This window comes from Carassius gibelio, chromosome A19, assembly GCF_023724105.1.
Source record: "Carassius gibelio isolate Cgi1373 ecotype wild population from Czech Republic chromosome A19, carGib1.2-hapl.c, whole genome shotgun sequence".
NCBI classification, from domain to species: domain Eukaryota; kingdom Metazoa; phylum Chordata; class Actinopteri; order Cypriniformes; family Cyprinidae; genus Carassius; species Carassius gibelio.
In genome coordinates this window covers 657,277-674,456 of record NC_068389.1, presented here as the reverse complement: position 1 = coordinate 674,456, position 17,180 = coordinate 657,277, and the positions used below count along the sequence as shown (strand labels likewise).

Below are 17,180 nucleotides of genomic sequence, written 5' to 3'. Positions count from 1 at the left end.
TGAAAAATATCCAAAAATTTAAAGCACCTGGTATTCCCAGGCAGTCTCCCATCCATGTACTAACCTGGCCCAAACCTGCTTATATTCAGAGATCGGGCATTGACTCTATTTTTTGCCAAATTTATTATATACTAAGTGAAAAAATTCCAAAAGCTTAAAGCACCTGGTATTCCTTGGCGGTCTCTCATCCAAGTACTAACCAGACCTAAACCTGCTAAGATTCAGAGATCGGGCATTGACTCTTTTTTTTTTTTTTTTTTGCAAGATTATTATATAATTCATGAAAAATATCCAAACATTTAAAGCACCTGGTATTCCCAGGCAGTCTCCCATCCATGTACTAACCTGGCGCAAACCTGCTTATATTCAGAGATCGGGCATTGACTCTATTTTTTGGCAAAATTATTATATACTAAGTGAAAAAATTCCAAAAGCTTAAAGCACCTGGTATTCCTTGGCGGTCTCTCATCCAAGTACTAACCAGACCTAAACCTACTAAGATTCAGAGATCGGGCATTGACTCTTTTTTTTTCTTTTTTTTTTTTTTTTGCAAGATTATTATATAATTCGTGAAAAATATCCAAAAATTTAAAGCACCTGATATTCCCAGGCAGTCTCCCATCCATGTACTAACCTGGCGCAAACCTGCTTATATTCAGAGATCGGGCATTGACTCTATTTTTTTGGCAAAATTATTATATACTAAGTGAAAAATTTCAAAAAAGCTTACAGTACCTGGTATTCCCAGGCGGTCTCCCATCCAGGCACTAACCAGGCCCAAACCTGCTTAGCTTCCGAGATCAGACAAGATCGGGCATAGCCAGGCTGGTATGGCCATAAGCGAAGACTGCTGCAAAGAGAAGGCTATTTAAAGATCAGCCAATCTACTCGCCAGTACATTATAAAAGTAGGAAAGAAACCCCAAAAGCTTAAAGCACCTGGTATTCCTAGGCGGTCTCTCATCCAATTACTAACCTGGCCCAAACCTGCTTATATTCAGAGATCGGGCATTGACTCTATTTTTTGCCAAATTTATTATATACTAAGTGAAAAAATTCCAAAAGCTTAAAGCACCTGGTATTCCTTGGCGGTCTCTCATCCAAGTACTAACCAGATCTAAACCTGCTAAGATTCAGAGATCGGGCATTGACTCTTTTTTATTTTGTTGCAAGATTATTATATAATTCGTGAAAAATATCCAAACATTTAAAGCACCTGGTATTCCCAGGCAGTCTCCCATCCATGTACTAACCTGGCGCAAACCTGCTTATATTCAGAGATCGGGCATTGGCTCTATTTTTTGGCAAAATTATTATATACTAAGTGAAAAATTTCAAAAAAGCTTAGAGTACCTGGTATTCCCAGGCGGTCTCCCATCCAGGCACTAACCAGGCCCAAACCTGCTTAGCTTACGAGATCAGACAAGATCGGGCATAGCCAGGCTGGTATGGCCATAAGCGAAGACTGCTGCAAAGAGAAGGCTATTTAAAGATCAGCCAATCTACTCGCCAGTACATTATAAAAGTAGGAAAGAAACCCCAAAAGCTTAAAGCACCTGCTATTCCTAGGCGGTCTCTCATCCAATTACTAACCTGGCCCAAACCTGCTTATATTCAGAGATCGGGCATTGACTCTATTTTTTGCCAAATTTATTATATACTAAGTGAAAAAATTCCAAAAGCTTAAAGCACCTGGTATTCCTTGGCGGTCTCTCATCCAAGTACTAACCAGACCTAAACCTGCTAAGATTCAGAGATCGGGCATTGACTCTATTTTTTGCCAAATTTATTATATACTAAGTGAAAAAATTCCAAAAGCTTAAAGCACCTGGTATTCCTTGGCGGTCTATCATTCAAGTACTAACCAGACCTTAACCTGCTAAGATTCAGAGATCGGGCATTGACTTCTTCTTTTTTTTTTTTTTTTGCCAGATTATTATATAATTCGTGAAAAATATCCAAAAATTTAAAGCACCTGGTATTCCCAGGCAGTCTCCCATCCATGTACTAACCTGGCCCAAACCTGCTTATATTCAGAGATCGGGCATTGACTCTATTTTTTGCCAAATTTATTATATACTAAGTGAAAAAATTCCAAAAGCTTAAAGCACCTGGTATTCCTTGGCGGTCTCTCATCCAAGTACTAACCAGACCTAAACCTGCTAAGATTCAGAGATCGGGCATTGACTCTTTTTTTTTTTTTGCAAGATTATTATATAATTCGTGAAAAATATCCAAAAATTTAAAGCACCTGATATTCCCAGGCAGTCTCCCATCCATGTACTAACCTGGCGCAAACCTGCTTATATTCAGAGATCGGGCATTGACTCTATTTTTTGGCAAAATTATTATATACTAAGTGAAAAATTTCAAAAAAGCTTACAGTACCTGGTATTCCCAGGCGGTCTCCCATCCAGGCACTAACCAGGCCCAAACCTGCTTAGCTTCCGAGATCAGACAAGATCGGGCATAGCCAGGCTGGTATGGCCATAAGCGAAGACTGCTGCAAAGAGAAGGCTATTTAAAGATCAGCCAATCTACTCGCCAGTACATTATAAAAGTAGGAAAGAAACCCCAAAAGCTTAAAGCACCTGCTATTCCTAGGCGGTCTCTCATCCAATTACTAACCTGGCCCAAACCTGCTTATATTCAGAGATCGGGCATTGACTCTATTTTTTGCCAAATTTATTATATACTAAGTGAAAAAATTCCAAAAGCTTAAAGCACCTGGTATTCCTTGGCGGTCTCTCATCCAAGTACTAACCAGACCTAAACCTGCTAAGATTCAGAGATCGGGCATTGACTCTTTTTTTTTTTTTTTTTTTTTTTTGCAAGATTATTATATAATTCGTGAAAAATATCCAAACATTTAAAGCACCTGGTATTCCCAGGCAGTCTCCCATCCATGTACTAACCTGGCGCAAACCTGCTTATATTCAGAGATCGGGCATTGACTCTATTTTTTGGCAAAATTATTATATACTAAGTGAAAAATTTCAAAAGCTTAAAGCACCTGGTATTCCTTGGCGGTCTCTCATTAAAAGTACTAACTAGACCTAAACCTGCTAAAATTCAGAGATCGGGCATTGACTCTTTTTTTTTTTTTTGCAAGATTTTTATATAATTCGTGAAAAATATCCAAACATTTAAAGCACCTGGTATTCCCAGGCAGTCTCCCATCCATGTACTAACCTGGCGCAAACCTGCTTATATTCAGAGATCGGGCATTGACTCTATTTTTTGGCAAAATTATTATATACTAAGTGAAAAATTTCAAATAAGCTTAGAGTACCTGGTATTCCCAGGCGGTCTCCCATCCAGGCACTAACCAGGCCCAAACCTGCTTAGCTTACGAGATCAGACAAGATCGGGCATAGCCAGGCTGGTATGGCCATAAGCGAAGACTGCTGCAAAGAGAAGGCTATTTAAAGATCAGCCAATCTACTCGCCAGTACATTATAAAAGTAGGAAAGAAACCCCAAAAGCTTAAAGCACCTGGTATTCCTAGGCGGTCTCTCATCCAAGTACTAACCTGGCCCAAACCTGCTTATATTCAGAGATCGGGCATTGACTCTATTTTTTGGCAAATTTATTATATACTAAGTGAAAAAATTCCAAAAGCTTAAAGCACCTGGTATTCCTTGGCGGTCTATCATTCAAGTACTAACCAGACCTTAACCTGCTAAGATTCAGAGATCGGGCATTGACTTCTTCTTTTTTTTTTTTTTTTTGCAAGATTATTATATAATTCGTGAAAAATATCCAAAAATTTAAAGCACCTGGTATTCCCAGGCAGTCTCCCATCCATGTACTAACCTGGCCCAAACCTGCTTATATTCAGAGATCGGGCATTGACTCTATTTTTTGCCAAATTTATTATATACTAAGTGAAAAAATTCCAAAAGCTTAAAGCACCTGGTATTCCTTGGCGGTCTCTCATCCAAGTACTAACCAGACCTAAACCTGCTAAGATTCAGAGATCGGGCATTGACTCTTTTTTTTTTTTTTTTTTTTTTTTTTGCAAGATTATTATATAATTCATGAAAAATATCCAAACATTTAAAGCACCTGGTATTCCCAGGCAGTCTCCCATCCATGTACTAACCTGGCGCAAACCTGCTTATATTCAGAGATCGGGCATTGACTCTATTTTTTGGCAAAATTATTATATACTAAGTGAAAAAATTCCAAAAGCTTAAAGCACCTGGTATTCCTTGGCGGTCTCTCATCCAAGTACTAACCAGACCTAAACCTACTAAGATTCAGAGATCGGGCATTGACTCTTTTTTTTTCTTTTTTTTTTTTTTTTGCAAGATTATTATATAATTCGTGAAAAATATCCAAAAATTTAAAGCACCTGATATTCCCAGGCAGTCTCCCATCCATGTACTAACCTGGCGCAAACCTGCTTATATTCAGAGATCGGGCATTGACTCTATTTTTTGGCAAAATTATTATATACTAAGTGAAAAATTTCAAAAAAGCTTACAGTACCTGGTATTCCCAGGCGGTCTCCCATCCAGGCACTAACCAGGCCCAAACCTGCTTAGCTTCCGAGATCAGACAAGATCGGGCATAGCCAGGCTGGTATGGCCATAAGCGAAGACTGCTGCAAAGAGAAGGCTATTTAAAGATCAGCCAATCTACTCGCCAGTACATTATAAAAGTAGGAAAGAAACCCCAAAAGCTTAAAGCACCTGCTATTCCTAGGCGGTCTCTCATCCAATTACTAACCTGGCCCAAACCTGCTTATATTCAGAGATCGGACATTGACTCTATTTTTTGCCAAATTTATTATATACTAAGTGAAAAAATTCCAAAAGCTTAAAGCACCTGGTATTCCTTGGCGGTCTCTCATCCAAGTACTAACCAGATCTAAACCTGCTAAGATTCAGAGATCGGGCATTGACTCTTTTTTATTTTGTTGCAAGATTATTATATAATTCGTGAAAAATATCCAAACATTTAAAGCACCTGGTATTCCCAGGCAGTCTCCCATCCATGTACTAACCTGGCGCAAACCTGCTTATATTCAGAGATCGGGCATTGGCTCTATTTTTTGGCAAAATTATTATATACTAAGTGAAAAATTTCAAAAAAGCTTAGAGTACCTGGTATTCCCAGGCGGTCTCCCATCCAGGCACTAACCAGGCCCAAACCTGCTTAGCTTATGAGATCAGACAAGATCGGGCATAGCCAGGCTGGTATGGCCATAAGCGAAGACTGCTGCAAAGAGAAGGCTATTTAAAGATCAGCCAATCTACTCGCCAGTACATTATAAAAGTAGGAAAGAAACTCCAAAAGCTTAAAGCACCTGCTATTCCTAGGCGGTCTCTCATCCAATTACTAACCTGGCCCAAACCTGCTTATATTCAGAGATCGGGCATTGACTCTATTTTTTGCCAAATTTATTATATACTAAGTGAAAAAATTCCAAAAGCTTAAAGCACCTGGTATTCCTTGGCGGTCTCTCATCCAAGTACTAACCAGACCTAAACCTGCTAAGATTCAGAGATCGGGCATTGACTCTATTTTTTGCCAAATTTATTATATACTAAGTGAAAAAATTCCAAAAGCTTAAAGCACCTGGTATTCCTTGGCGGTCTATCATTCAAGTACTAACCAGACCTTAACCTGCTAAGATTCAGAGATCGGGCATTGACTTCTTCTTTTTTTTTTTTTTTGCCAGATTATTATATAATTCGTGAAAAATATCCAAACATTTAAAGCACCTGGTATTCCCAGGCAGTCTCCCATCCATGTACTAACCTGGCGCAAACCTGCTTATATTCAGAGATCGGGCATTGACTCTATTTTTTGGCAAAATTATTATATACTAAGTAAAAAATTTCAAAAGCTTAAAGCACCTGGTATTCCTTGGCGGTCTCTCATCCAAGTACTAACTAGACCTAAACCTGCTAAAATTCAGAGATCGGGCATTGACTCTTTTTTTTTTTTTGCAAGATTTTTATATAATTCGTGAAAAATATCCAAATATTTAAAGCACCTGGTATTCCCAGGCAGTCTCCCATCCATGTACTAACCTGGCGCAAACCTGCTTATATTCAGAGATCGGGCATTGACTCAATTTTTGGCAAAATTATTATATACTAAGTGAAAAATTTCAAAAAAGCTTAGAGTACCTGGTATTCCCAGGCGGTCTCCCATCCAGGCACTAACCAGGCCCAAACCTGCTTAGCTTACGAGATCAGACAAGATCGGGCATAGCCAGGCTGGTATGGCCATAAGCGAAGACTGCTGCAAAGAGAAGGCTATTTAAAGATCAGCCAATCTACTCGCCAGTACATTATAAAAGTAGGAAAGAAACCCCAAAAGCTTAAAGCACCTGGTATTCCTAGGCGGTCTCTCATCCAAGTACTAACCTGGCCCAAACCTGCTTATATTCAGAGATCGGGCATTGACTCTATTTTTTGGCAAATTTATTATATACTAAGTGAAAAAATTCCAAAAGCTTAAAGCACCTGGTATTCCTTGGCGGTCTATCATTCAAGTACTAACCAGACCTTAACCTGCTAAGATTCAGAGATCGGGCATTGACTTCTTCTTTTTTTTTTTTTTTTTGCAAGATTATTATATAATTCGTGAAAAATATCCAAAAATTTAAAGCACCTGGTATTCCCAGGCAGTCTCCCATCCATGTACTAACCTGGCCCAAACCTGCTTATATTCAGAGATCGGGCATTGACTCTATTTTTTGCCAAATTTATTATATACTAAGTGAAAAAATTCCAAAAGCTTAAAGCACCTGGTATTCCTTGGCGGTCTCTCATCCAAGTACTAACCAGTCCTAAACCTGCTAAGATTCAGAGATCGGGCATTGACTCTTTTTTTTTTTTTTTTTTTTTTTTGCAAGATTATTATATAATTCATGAAAAATATCCAAACATTTAAAGCACCTGGTATTCCCAGGCAGTCTCCCATCCATGTACTAACCTGGCGCAAACCTGCTTATATTCAGAGATCGGGCATTGACTCTATTTTTTGGCAAAATTATTATATACTAAGTGAAAAAATTCCAAAAGCTTAAAGCACCTGGTATTCCTTGGCGGTCTCTCATCCAAGTACTAACCAGACCTAAACCTACTAAGATTCAGAGATCGGGCATTGACTCTTTTTTTTTCTTTTTTTTTTTTTTTTTGCAAGATTATTATATAATTCGTGAAAAATATCCAAAAATTTAAAGCACCTGATATTCCCAGGCAGTCTCCCATCCATGTACTAACCTGGCGCAAACCTGCTTATATTCAGAGATCGGGCATTGACTCTATTTTTTTGGCAAAATTATTATATACTAAGTGAAAAATTTCAAAAAAGCTTACAGTACCTGGTATTCCCAGGCGGTCTCCCATCCAGGCACTAACCAGGCCCAAACCTGCTTAGCTTCCGAGATCAGACAAGATCGGGCATAGCCAGGCTGGTATGGCCATAAGCGAAGACTGCTGCAAAGAGAAGGCTATTTAAAGATCAGCCAATCTACTCGCCAGTACATTATAAAAGTAGGAAAGAAACCCCAAAAGCTTAAAGCACCTGGTATTCCTAGGCGGTCTCTCATCCAATTACTAACCTGGCCCAAACCTGCTTATATTCAGAGATCGGGCATTGACTCTATTTTTTGCCAAATTTATTATATACTAAGTGAAAAAATTCCAAAAGCTTAAAGCACCTGGTATTCCTTGGCGGTCTCTCATCCAAGTACTAACCAGACCTAAACCTGCTAAGATTCAGAGATCGGGCATTGACTCTATTTTTTGCCAAATTTATTATATACTAAGTGAAAAAATTCCAAAAGCTTAAAGCACCTGGTATTCCTTGGCGGTCTATCATTCAAGTACTAACCAGACCTTAACCTGCTAAGATTCAGAGATCGGGCATTGACTTCTTCTTTTTTTTTTTTTTTGCCAGATTATTATATAATTCGTGAAAAATATCCAAAAATTTAAAGCACCTGGTATTCCCAGGCAGTCTCCCATCCATGTACTAACCTGGCCCAAACCTGCTTATATTCAGAGATCGGGCATTGACTCTATTTTTTGCCAAATTTATTATATACTAAGTGAAAAAATTCCAAAAGCTTAAAGCACCTGGTATTCCTTGGCGGTCTCTCATCCAAGTACTAACCAGACCTAAACCTGCTAAGATTCAGAGATCGGGCATTGACTCTTTTTTTTTTTTTTGCAAGATTATTATATAATTCGTGAAAAATATCCAAAAATTTAAAGCACCTGATATTCCCAGGCAGTCTCCCATCCATGTACTAACCTGGCGCAAACCTGCTTATATTCAGAGATCGGGCATTGACTCTATTTTTTGGCAAAATTATTATATACTAAGTGAAAAATTTCAAAAAAGCTTACAGTACCTGGTATTCCCAGGCGGTCTCCCATCCAGGCACTAACCAGGCCCAAACCTGCTTAGCTTCCGAGATCAGACAAGATCGGGCATAGCCAGGCTGGTATGGCCATAAGCGAAGACTGCTGCAAAGAGAAGGCTATTTAAAGATCAGCCAATCTACTCGCCAGTACATTATAAAAGTAGGAAAGAAACCCCAAAAGCTTAAAGCACCTGCTATTCCTAGGCGGTCTCTCATCCAATTACTAACCTGGCCCAAACCTGCTTATATTCAGAGATCGGGCATTGACTCTATTTTTTGCCAAATTTATTATATACTAAGTGAAAAAATTCCAAAAGCTTAAAGCACCTGGTATTCCTTGGCGGTCTCTCATCCAAGTACTAACCAGACCTAAACCTGCTAAGATTCAGAGATCGGGCATTGACTCTATTTTTTGCCAAATTTATTATATACTAAGTGAAAAAATTCCAAAAGCTTAAAGCACCTGGTATTCCTTGGCGGTCTATCATTCAAGTACTAACCAGACCTTAACCTGCTAAGATTCAGAGATCGGGCATTGACTTCTTCTTTTTTTTTTTTTTTGCCAGATTATTATATAATTCGTGAAAAATATCCAAACATTTAAAGCACCTGGTATTCCCAGGCAGTCTCCCATCCATGTACTAACCTGGCGCAAACCTGCTTATATTCAGAGATCGGGCATTGACTCTATTTTTTGGCAAAATTATTATATACTAAGTGAAAAATTTCAAAAGCTTAAAGCACCTGGTATTCCTTGGCGGTCTCTCATCCAAGTACTAACTAGACCTAAACCTGCTAAAATTCAGAAATCGGGCATTGACTCTTTTTTTTTTTTTGCAAGATTTTTATATAATTCGTGAAAAATATCCAAACATTTAAAGCACCTGGTATTCCCAGGCAGTCTCCCATCCATGTACTAACCTGGCGCAAACCTGCTTATATTCAGAGATCGGGCATTGACTCTATTTTTTGGCAAAATTATTATATACTAAGTGAAAAATTTCAAAAAAGCTTAGAGTACCTGGTATTCCCAGGCGGTCTCCCATCCAGGCACTAACCAGGCCCAAACCTGCTTAGCTTACGAGATCAGACAAGATCGGGCATAGCCAGGCTGGTATGGCCATAAGCGAAGACTGCTGCAAAGAGAAGGCTATTTAAAGATCAGCCAATCTACTCGCCAGTACATTATAAAAGTAGGAAAGAAACCCCAAAAGCTTAAAGCACCTGGTATTCCTAGGCGGTCTCTCATCCAAGTACTAACCTGGCCCAAACCTGCTTATATTCAGAGATCGGGCATTGACTCTATTTTTTGGCAAATTTATTATATACTAAGTGAAAAAATTCCAAAAGCTTAAAGCACCTGGTATTCCTTGGCGGTCTATCATTCAAGTACTAACCAGACCTTAACCTGCTAAGATTCAGAGATCGGGCATTGACTTCTTCTTTTTTTTTTTTTTTTTGCAAGATTATTATATCATTCGTGAAAAATATCCAAAAATTTAAAGCACCTGGTATTCCCAGGCAGTCTCCCATCCATGTACTAACCTGGCCCAAACCTGCTTATATTCAGAGATCGGGCATTGACTCTATTTTTTGCCAAATTTATTATATACTAAGTGAAAAAATTCCAAAAGCTTAAAGCACCTGGTATTCCTTGGCGGTCTCTCATCCAAGTACTAACCAGTCCTAAACCTGCTAAGATTCAGAGATCGGGCATTGACCCTTTTTTTTTTTTTTTTTTTTTTTTTGCAAGATTATCATATAATTCATGAAAAATATCCAAACATTTAAAGCACCTGGTATTCCCAGGCAGTCTCCCATCCATGTACTAACCTGGCGCAAACCTGCTTATATTCAGAGATCGGGCATTGACTCTATTTTTTGGCAAAATTATTATATACTAAGTGAAAAAATTCCAAAAGCTTAAAGCACCTGGTATTCCTTGGCGGTCTCTCATCCAAGTACTAACCAGACCTAAACCTACTAAGATTCAGAGATCGGGCATTGACTCTTTTTTTTTCTTTTTTTTCTTTTTTTGCAAGATTATTATATAATTCGTGAAAAATATCCAAAAATTTAAAGCACCTGATATTCCCAGGCAGTCTCCCATCCATGTACTAACCTGGCGCAAACCTGCTTATATTCAGAGATCGGGCATTGACTCTATTTTTTTGGCAAAATTATTATATACTAAGTGAAAAATTTCAAAAAAGCTTACAGTACCTGGTATTCCCAGGCGGTCTCCCATCCAGGCACTAACCAGGCCCAAACCTGCTTAGCTTCCGAGATCAGACAAGATCGGGCATAGCCAGGCTGGTATGGCCATAAGCGAAGACTGCTGCAAAGAGAAGGCTATTTAAAGATCAGCCAATCTACTCGCCAGTACATTATAAAAGTAGGAAAGAAACCCCAAAAGCTTAAAGCACCTGGTATTCCTAGGCGGTCTCTCATCCAATTACTAACCTGGCCCAAACCTGCTTATATTCAGAGATCGGGCATTGACTCTATTTTTTGCCAAATTTATTATATACTAAGTGAAAAAATTCCAAAAGCTTAAAGCACCTGGTATTCCTTGGCGGTCTCTCATCCAAGTACTAACCAGACCTAAACCTGCTAAGATTCAGAGATCGGGCATTGACTCTATTTTTTGCCAAATTTATTATATACTAAGTGAAAAAATTCCAAAAGCTTAAAGCACCTGGTATTCCTTGGCGGTCTATCATTCAAGTACTAACCAGACCTTAACCTGCTAAGATTCAGAGATCGGGCATTGACTTCTTCTTTTTTTTTTTTTTTTTTGCCAGATTATTATATAATTCGTGAAAAATATCCAAAAATTTAAAGCACCTGGTATTCCCAGGCAGTCTCCCATCCATGTACTAACCTGGCCCAAACCTGCTTATATTCAGAGATCGGGCATTGACTCTATTTTTTGCCAAATTTATTATATACTAAGTGAAAAAATTCCAAAAGCTTAAAGCACCTGGTATTCCTTGGCGGTCTCTCATCCAAGTACTAACCAGACCTAAACCTGCTAAGATTCAGAGATCGGGCATTGACTCTTTTTTTTTTTTTGCAAGATTATTATATAATTCGTGAAAAATATCCAAAAATTTAAAGCACCTGATATTCCCAGGCAGTCTCCCATCCATGTACTAACCTGGCGCAAACCTGCTTATATTCAGAGATCGGGCATTGACTCTATTTTTTGGCAAAATTATTATATACTAAGTGAAAAATTTCAAAAAAGCTTACAGTACCTGGTATTCCCAGGCGGTCTCCCATCCAGGCACTAACCAGGCCCAAACCTGCTTAGCTTCCGAGATCAGACAAGATCGGGCATAGCCAGGCTGGTATGGCCATAAGCGAAGACTGCTGCAAAGAGAAGGCTATTTAAAGATCAGCCAATCTACTCGCCAGTACATTATAAAAGTAGGAAAGAAACCCCAAAAGCTTAAAGCACCTGCTATTCCTAGGCGGTCTCTCATCCAATTACTAACCTGGCCCAAACCTGCTTATATTCAGAGATCGGGCATTGACTCTATTTTTTGCCAAATTTATTATATACTAAGTGAAAAAATTCCAAAAGCTTAAAGCACCTGGTATTCCTTGGCGGTCTCTCATCCAAGTACTAACCAGACCTAAACCTGCTAAGATTCAGAGATCGGGCATTGACTCTTTTTTTTTTTTTTTTTTTTTGCAAGATTATTATATAATTCGTGAAAAATATCCAAACATTTAAAGCACCTGGTATTCCCAGGCAGTCTCCCATCCATGTACTAACCTGGCGCAAACCTGCTTATATTCAGAGATCGGGCATTGACTCTATTTTTTGGCAAAATTATTATATACTAAGTGAAAAATTTCAAAAGCTTAAAGCACCTGGTATTCCTTGGCGGTCTCTCATCCAAGTACTAACTAGACCTAAACCTGCTAAAATTCAGAGATCGGGCATTGACTCTTTTTTTTTTTTTTGCAAGATTTTTATATAATTCGTGAAAAAATATCCAAACATTTAAAGCACCTGGTATTCCCAGGCAGTCTCCCATCCATGTACTAACCTGGCGCAAACCTGCTTATATTCAGAGATCGGGCATTGACTCTATTTTTTGGCAAAATTATTATATACTAAGTGAAAAATTTCAAATAAGCTTAGAGTACCTGGTATTCCCAGGCGGTCTCCCATCCAGGCACTAACCAGGCCCAAACCTGCTTAGCTTACGAGATCAGACAAGATCGGGCATAGCCAGGCTGGTATGGCCATAAGCGAAGACTGCTGCAAAGAGAAGGCTATTTAAAGATCAGCCAATCTACTCGCCAGTACATTATAAAAGTAGGAAAGAAACCCCAAAAGCTTAAAGCACCTGGTATTCCTAGGCGGTCTCTCATCCAAGTACTAACCTGGCCCAAACCTGCTTATATTCAGAGATCGGGCATTGACTCTATTTTTTGGCAAATTTATTATATACTAAGTGAAAAAATTCCAAAAGCTTAAAGCACCTGGTATTCCTTGGCGGTCTATCATTCAAGTACTAACCAGACCTTAACCTGCTAAGATTCAGAGATCGGGCATTGACTTCTTCTTTTTTTTTTTTTTTTTGCAAGATTATTATATAATTCGTGAAAAATATCCAAAAATTTAAAGCACCTGGTATTCCCAGGCAGTCTCCCATCCATGTACTAACCTGGCCCAAACCTGCTTATATTCAGAGATCGGGCATTGACTCTATTTTTTGCCAAATTTATTATATACTAAGTGAAAAAATTCCAAAAGCTTAAAGCACCTGGTATTCCTTGGCGGTCTCTCATCCAAGTACTAACCAGACCTAAACCTGCTAAGATTCAGAGATCGGGCATTGACTCTTTTTTTTTTTTTTTTTTTTTTTTTTTTGCAAGATTATTATATAATTCATGAAAAATATCCAAACATTTAAAGCACCTGGTATTCCCAGGCAGTCTCCCATCCATGTACTAACCTGGCGCAAACCTGCTTATATTCAGAGATCGGGCATTGACTCTATTTTTTGGCAAAATTATTATATACTAAGTGAAAAAATTCCAAAAGCTTAAAGCACCTGGTATTCCTTGGCGGTCTCTCATCCAAGTACTAACCAGACCTAAACCTACTAAGATTCAGAGATCGGGCATTGACTCTTTTTTTTTCTTTTTTTTTTTTTTTTGCAAGATTATTATATAATTCGTGAAAAATATCCAAAAATTTAAAGCACCTGATATTCCCAGGCAGTCTCCCATCCATGTACTAACCTGGCGCAAACCTGCTTATATTCAGAGATCGGGCATTGACTCTATTTTTTTGGCAAAATTATTATATACTAAGTGAAAAATTTCAAAAAAGCTTACAGTACCTGGTATTCCCAGGCGGTCTCCCATCCAGGCACTAACCAGGCCCAAACCTGCTTAGCTTCCGAGATCAGACAAGATCGGGCATAGCCAGGCTGGTATGGCCATAAGCGAAGACTGCTGCAAAGAGAAGGCTATTTAAAGATCAGCCAATCTACTCGCCAGTACATTATAAAAGTAGGAAAGAAACCCCAAAAGCTTAAAGCACCTGGTATTCCTAGGCGGTCTCTCATCCAATTACTAACCTGGCCCAAACCTGCTTATATTCAGAGATCGGGCATTGACTCTATTTTTTGCCAAATTTATTATATACTAAGTGAAAAAATTCCAAAAGCTTAAAGCACCTGGTATTCCTTGGCGGTCTCTCATCCAAGTACTAACCAGATCTAAACCTGCTAAGATTCAGAGATCGGGCATTGACTCTTTTTTATTTTGTTGCAAGATTATTATATAATTCGTGAAAAATATCCAAACATTTAAAGCACCTGGTATTCCCAGGCAGTCTCCCATCCATGTACTAACCTGGCGCAAACCTGCTTATATTCAGAGATCGGGCATTGGCTCTATTTTTTGGCAAAATTATTATATACTAAGTGAAAAATTTCAAAAAAGCTTAGAGTACCTGGTATTCCCAGGCGGTCTCCCATCCAGGCACTAACCAGGCCCAAACCTGCTTAGCTTACGAGATCAGACAAGATCGGGCATAGCCAGGCTGGTATGGCCATAAGCGAAGACTGCTGCAAAGAGAAGGCTATTTAAAGATCAGCCAATCTACTCGCCAGTACATTATAAAAGTAGGAAAGAAACCCCAAAAGCTTAAAGCACCTGCTATTCCTAGGCGGTCTCTCATCCAAGTACTAACCTGGCCCAAACCTGCTTATATTCAGAGATCGGGCATTGACTCTATTTTTTGGCAAATTTATTATATACTAAGTGAAAAAATTCCAAAAGCTTAAAGCACCTGGTATTCCTTGGCGGTCTATCATTCAAGTACTAACCAGACCTTAACCTGCTAAGATTCAGAGATCGGGCATTGACTTCTTCTTTTTTTTTTTTTTTTTGCAAGATTATTATATAATTCGTGAAAAATATCCAAAAATTTAAAGCACCTGGTATTCCCAGGCAGTCTCCCATCCATGTACTAACCTGGCCCAAACCTGCTTATATTCAGAGATCGGGCATTGACTCTATTTTTTGCCAAATTTATTATATACTAAGTGAAAAAATTCCAAAAGCTTAAAGCACCTGGTATTCCTTGGCGGTCTCTCATCCAAGTACTAACCAGTCCTAAACCTGCTAAGATTCAGAGATCGGGCATTGACTCTTTTTTTTTTTTTTTTGCAAGATTATTATATAATTCATGAAAAATATCCAAACATTTAAAGCACCTGGTATTCCCAGGCAGTCTCCCATCCATGTACTAACCTGGCGCAAACCTGCTTATATTCAGAGATCGGGCATTGACTCTATTTTTTGGCAAAATTATTATATACTAAGTGAAAAAATTCCAAAAGCTTAAAGCACCTGGTATTCCTTGGCGGTCTCTCATCCAAGTACTAACCAGACCTAAACCTACTAAGATTCAGAGATCGGGCATTGACTCTTTTTTTTTCTTTTTTTTTTTTTTTTGCAAGATTATTATATAATTCGTGAAAAATATCCAAAAATTTAAAGCACCTGATATTCCCAGGCAGTCTCCCATCCATGTACTAACCTGGCGCAAACCTGCTTATATTCAGAGATCGGGCATTGACTCTATTTTTTTGGCAAAATTATTATATACTAAGTGAAAAATTTCAAAAAAGCTTACAGTACCTGGTATTCCCAGGCGGTCTCCCATCCAGGCACTAACCAGGCCCAAACCTGCTTAGCTTCCGAGATCAGACAAGATCGGGCATAGCCAGGCTGGTATGGCCATAAGCGAAGACTGCTGCAAAGAGAAGGCTATTTAAAGATCAGCCAATCTACTCGCCAGTACATTATAAAAGTAGGAAAGAAACCCCAAAAGCTTAAAGCACCTGGTATTCCTAGGCGGTCTCTCATCCAATTACTAACCTGGCCCAAACCTGCTTATATTCAGAGATCGGGCATTGACTCTATTTTTTGCCAAATTTATTATATACTAAGTGAAAAAATTCCAAAAGCTTAAAGCACCTGGTATTCCTTGGCGGTCTCTCATCCAAGTACTAACCAGATCTAAACCTGCTAAGATTCAGAGATCGGGCATTGACTCTTTTTTATTTTGTTGCAAGATTATTATATAATTCGTGAAAAATATCCAAACATTTAAAGCACCTGGTATTCCCAGGCAGTCTCCCATCCATGTACTAACCTGGCGCAAACCTGCTTATATTCAGAGATCGGGCATTGGCTCTATTTTTTGGCAAAATTATTATATACTAAGTGAAAAATTTCAAAAAAGCTTAGAGTACCTGGTATTCCCAGGCGGTCTCCCATCCAGGCACTAACCAGGCCCAAACCTGCTTAGCTTACGAGATCAGACAAGATCGGGCATAGCCAGGCTGGTATGGCCATAAGCGAAGACTGCTGCAAAGAGAAGGCTATTTAAAGATCAGCCAATCTACTCGCCAGTACATTATAAAAGTAGGAAAGAAACCCCAAAAGCTTAAAGCACCTGCTATTCCTAGGCGGTCTCTCATCCAATTACTAACCTGGCCCAAACCTGCTTATATTCAGAGATCGGGCATTGACTCTATTTTTTGCCAAATTTATTATATACTAAGTGAAAAAATTCCAAAAGCTTAAAGCACCTGGTATTCCTTGGCGGTCTCTCATCCAAGTACTAACCAGACCTAAACCTGCTAAGATTCAGAGATCGGGCATTGACTCTATTTTTTGCCAAATTTATTATATACTAAGTGAAAAAATTCCAAAAGCTTAAAGCACCTGGTATTCCTTGGCGGTCTATCATTCAAGTACTAACCAGACCTTAACCTGCTAAGATTCAGAGATCGGGCATTGACTTCTTCTTTTTTTTTTTTTTTGCCAGATTATTATATAATTCGTGAAAAATATCCAAACATTTAAAGCACCTGGTATTCCCAGGCAGTCTCCCATCCATGTACTAACCTGGCGCAAACCTGCTTATATTCAGAGATCGGGCATTGACTCTATTTTTTGGCAAAATTATTATATACTAAGTGAAAAATTTCAAAAGCTTAAAGCACCTGGTATTCCTTGGCGGTCTCTCATCCAAGTACTAACTAGACCTAAACCTGCTAAAATTCAGAAATCGGGCATTGACTCTTTTTTTTTTTTTGCAAGATTTTTATATAATTCGTGAAAAATATCCAAACATTTAAAGCACCTGGTATTCCCAGGCAGTCTCCCATCCATGTACTAACCTGGCGCAAACCTGCTTATATTCAGAGATCGGGCATTGACTCTATTTTTTGGCAAAATTATTA

The 17,180-nt window shown here is 38.7% G+C and overlaps 9 non-coding genes and 8 pseudogenes across 9 annotated transcripts; all 17 read right to left on the bottom strand.

The window, feature by feature from the left end:
- Window positions 1-723: 723 nt before the first annotated feature.
- LOC127936614 (5S ribosomal RNA) lies at window positions 724-842 on the bottom strand. Its single transcript, XR_008148300.1, has one exon. It is a non-coding gene; the product is annotated as a 5S ribosomal RNA (ribosomal RNA).
- A 498-nt stretch (window positions 843-1,340) lies between these two features.
- LOC127936422 (uncharacterized) lies at window positions 1,341-1,459 on the bottom strand (annotated as a pseudogene).
- Window positions 1,460-2,375: 916 nt separating this feature from the next.
- LOC127936601 (5S ribosomal RNA) lies at window positions 2,376-2,494 on the bottom strand. Its single transcript, XR_008148298.1, has one exon. It is a non-coding gene; the product is annotated as a 5S ribosomal RNA (ribosomal RNA).
- Window positions 2,495-3,279: 785 nt separating this feature from the next.
- Window positions 3,280-3,398, bottom strand: LOC127936421 (uncharacterized; annotated as a pseudogene).
- Window positions 3,399-4,481: 1,083 nt separating this feature from the next.
- Window positions 4,482-4,600, bottom strand: LOC127936590 (5S ribosomal RNA). Its single transcript, XR_008148297.1, has one exon. It is a non-coding gene; the product is annotated as a 5S ribosomal RNA (ribosomal RNA).
- A 498-nt stretch (window positions 4,601-5,098) lies between these two features.
- LOC127937346 (uncharacterized) lies at window positions 5,099-5,217 on the bottom strand (annotated as a pseudogene).
- Window positions 5,218-6,130: 913 nt separating this feature from the next.
- Window positions 6,131-6,249, bottom strand: LOC127936419 (uncharacterized; annotated as a pseudogene).
- A 1,083-nt stretch (window positions 6,250-7,332) lies between these two features.
- On the bottom strand, window positions 7,333-7,451 carry LOC127936579 (5S ribosomal RNA). Its single transcript, XR_008148296.1, has one exon. It is a non-coding gene; the product is annotated as a 5S ribosomal RNA (ribosomal RNA).
- A 916-nt stretch (window positions 7,452-8,367) lies between these two features.
- LOC127936568 (5S ribosomal RNA) lies at window positions 8,368-8,486 on the bottom strand. Its single transcript, XR_008148295.1, has one exon. It is a non-coding gene; the product is annotated as a 5S ribosomal RNA (ribosomal RNA).
- Window positions 8,487-9,400: 914 nt separating this feature from the next.
- On the bottom strand, window positions 9,401-9,519 carry LOC127936418 (uncharacterized; annotated as a pseudogene).
- Window positions 9,520-10,602: 1,083 nt separating this feature from the next.
- LOC127936556 (5S ribosomal RNA) lies at window positions 10,603-10,721 on the bottom strand. Its single transcript, XR_008148294.1, has one exon. It is a non-coding gene; the product is annotated as a 5S ribosomal RNA (ribosomal RNA).
- Window positions 10,722-11,639: 918 nt separating this feature from the next.
- On the bottom strand, window positions 11,640-11,758 carry LOC127936544 (5S ribosomal RNA). Its single transcript, XR_008148293.1, has one exon. It is a non-coding gene; the product is annotated as a 5S ribosomal RNA (ribosomal RNA).
- A 782-nt stretch (window positions 11,759-12,540) lies between these two features.
- On the bottom strand, window positions 12,541-12,659 carry LOC127936417 (uncharacterized; annotated as a pseudogene).
- Window positions 12,660-13,745: 1,086 nt separating this feature from the next.
- Window positions 13,746-13,864, bottom strand: LOC127936532 (5S ribosomal RNA). The gene has a single exon (XR_008148292.1). It is a non-coding gene; the product is annotated as a 5S ribosomal RNA (ribosomal RNA).
- A 498-nt stretch (window positions 13,865-14,362) lies between these two features.
- Window positions 14,363-14,481, bottom strand: LOC127936416 (uncharacterized; annotated as a pseudogene).
- A 1,074-nt stretch (window positions 14,482-15,555) lies between these two features.
- Window positions 15,556-15,674, bottom strand: LOC127936521 (5S ribosomal RNA). Its single transcript, XR_008148291.1, has one exon. It is a non-coding gene; the product is annotated as a 5S ribosomal RNA (ribosomal RNA).
- Window positions 15,675-16,172: 498 nt separating this feature from the next.
- Window positions 16,173-16,291, bottom strand: LOC127936415 (uncharacterized; annotated as a pseudogene).
- Between the last annotated feature and the right edge of the window lie 889 nt (window positions 16,292-17,180).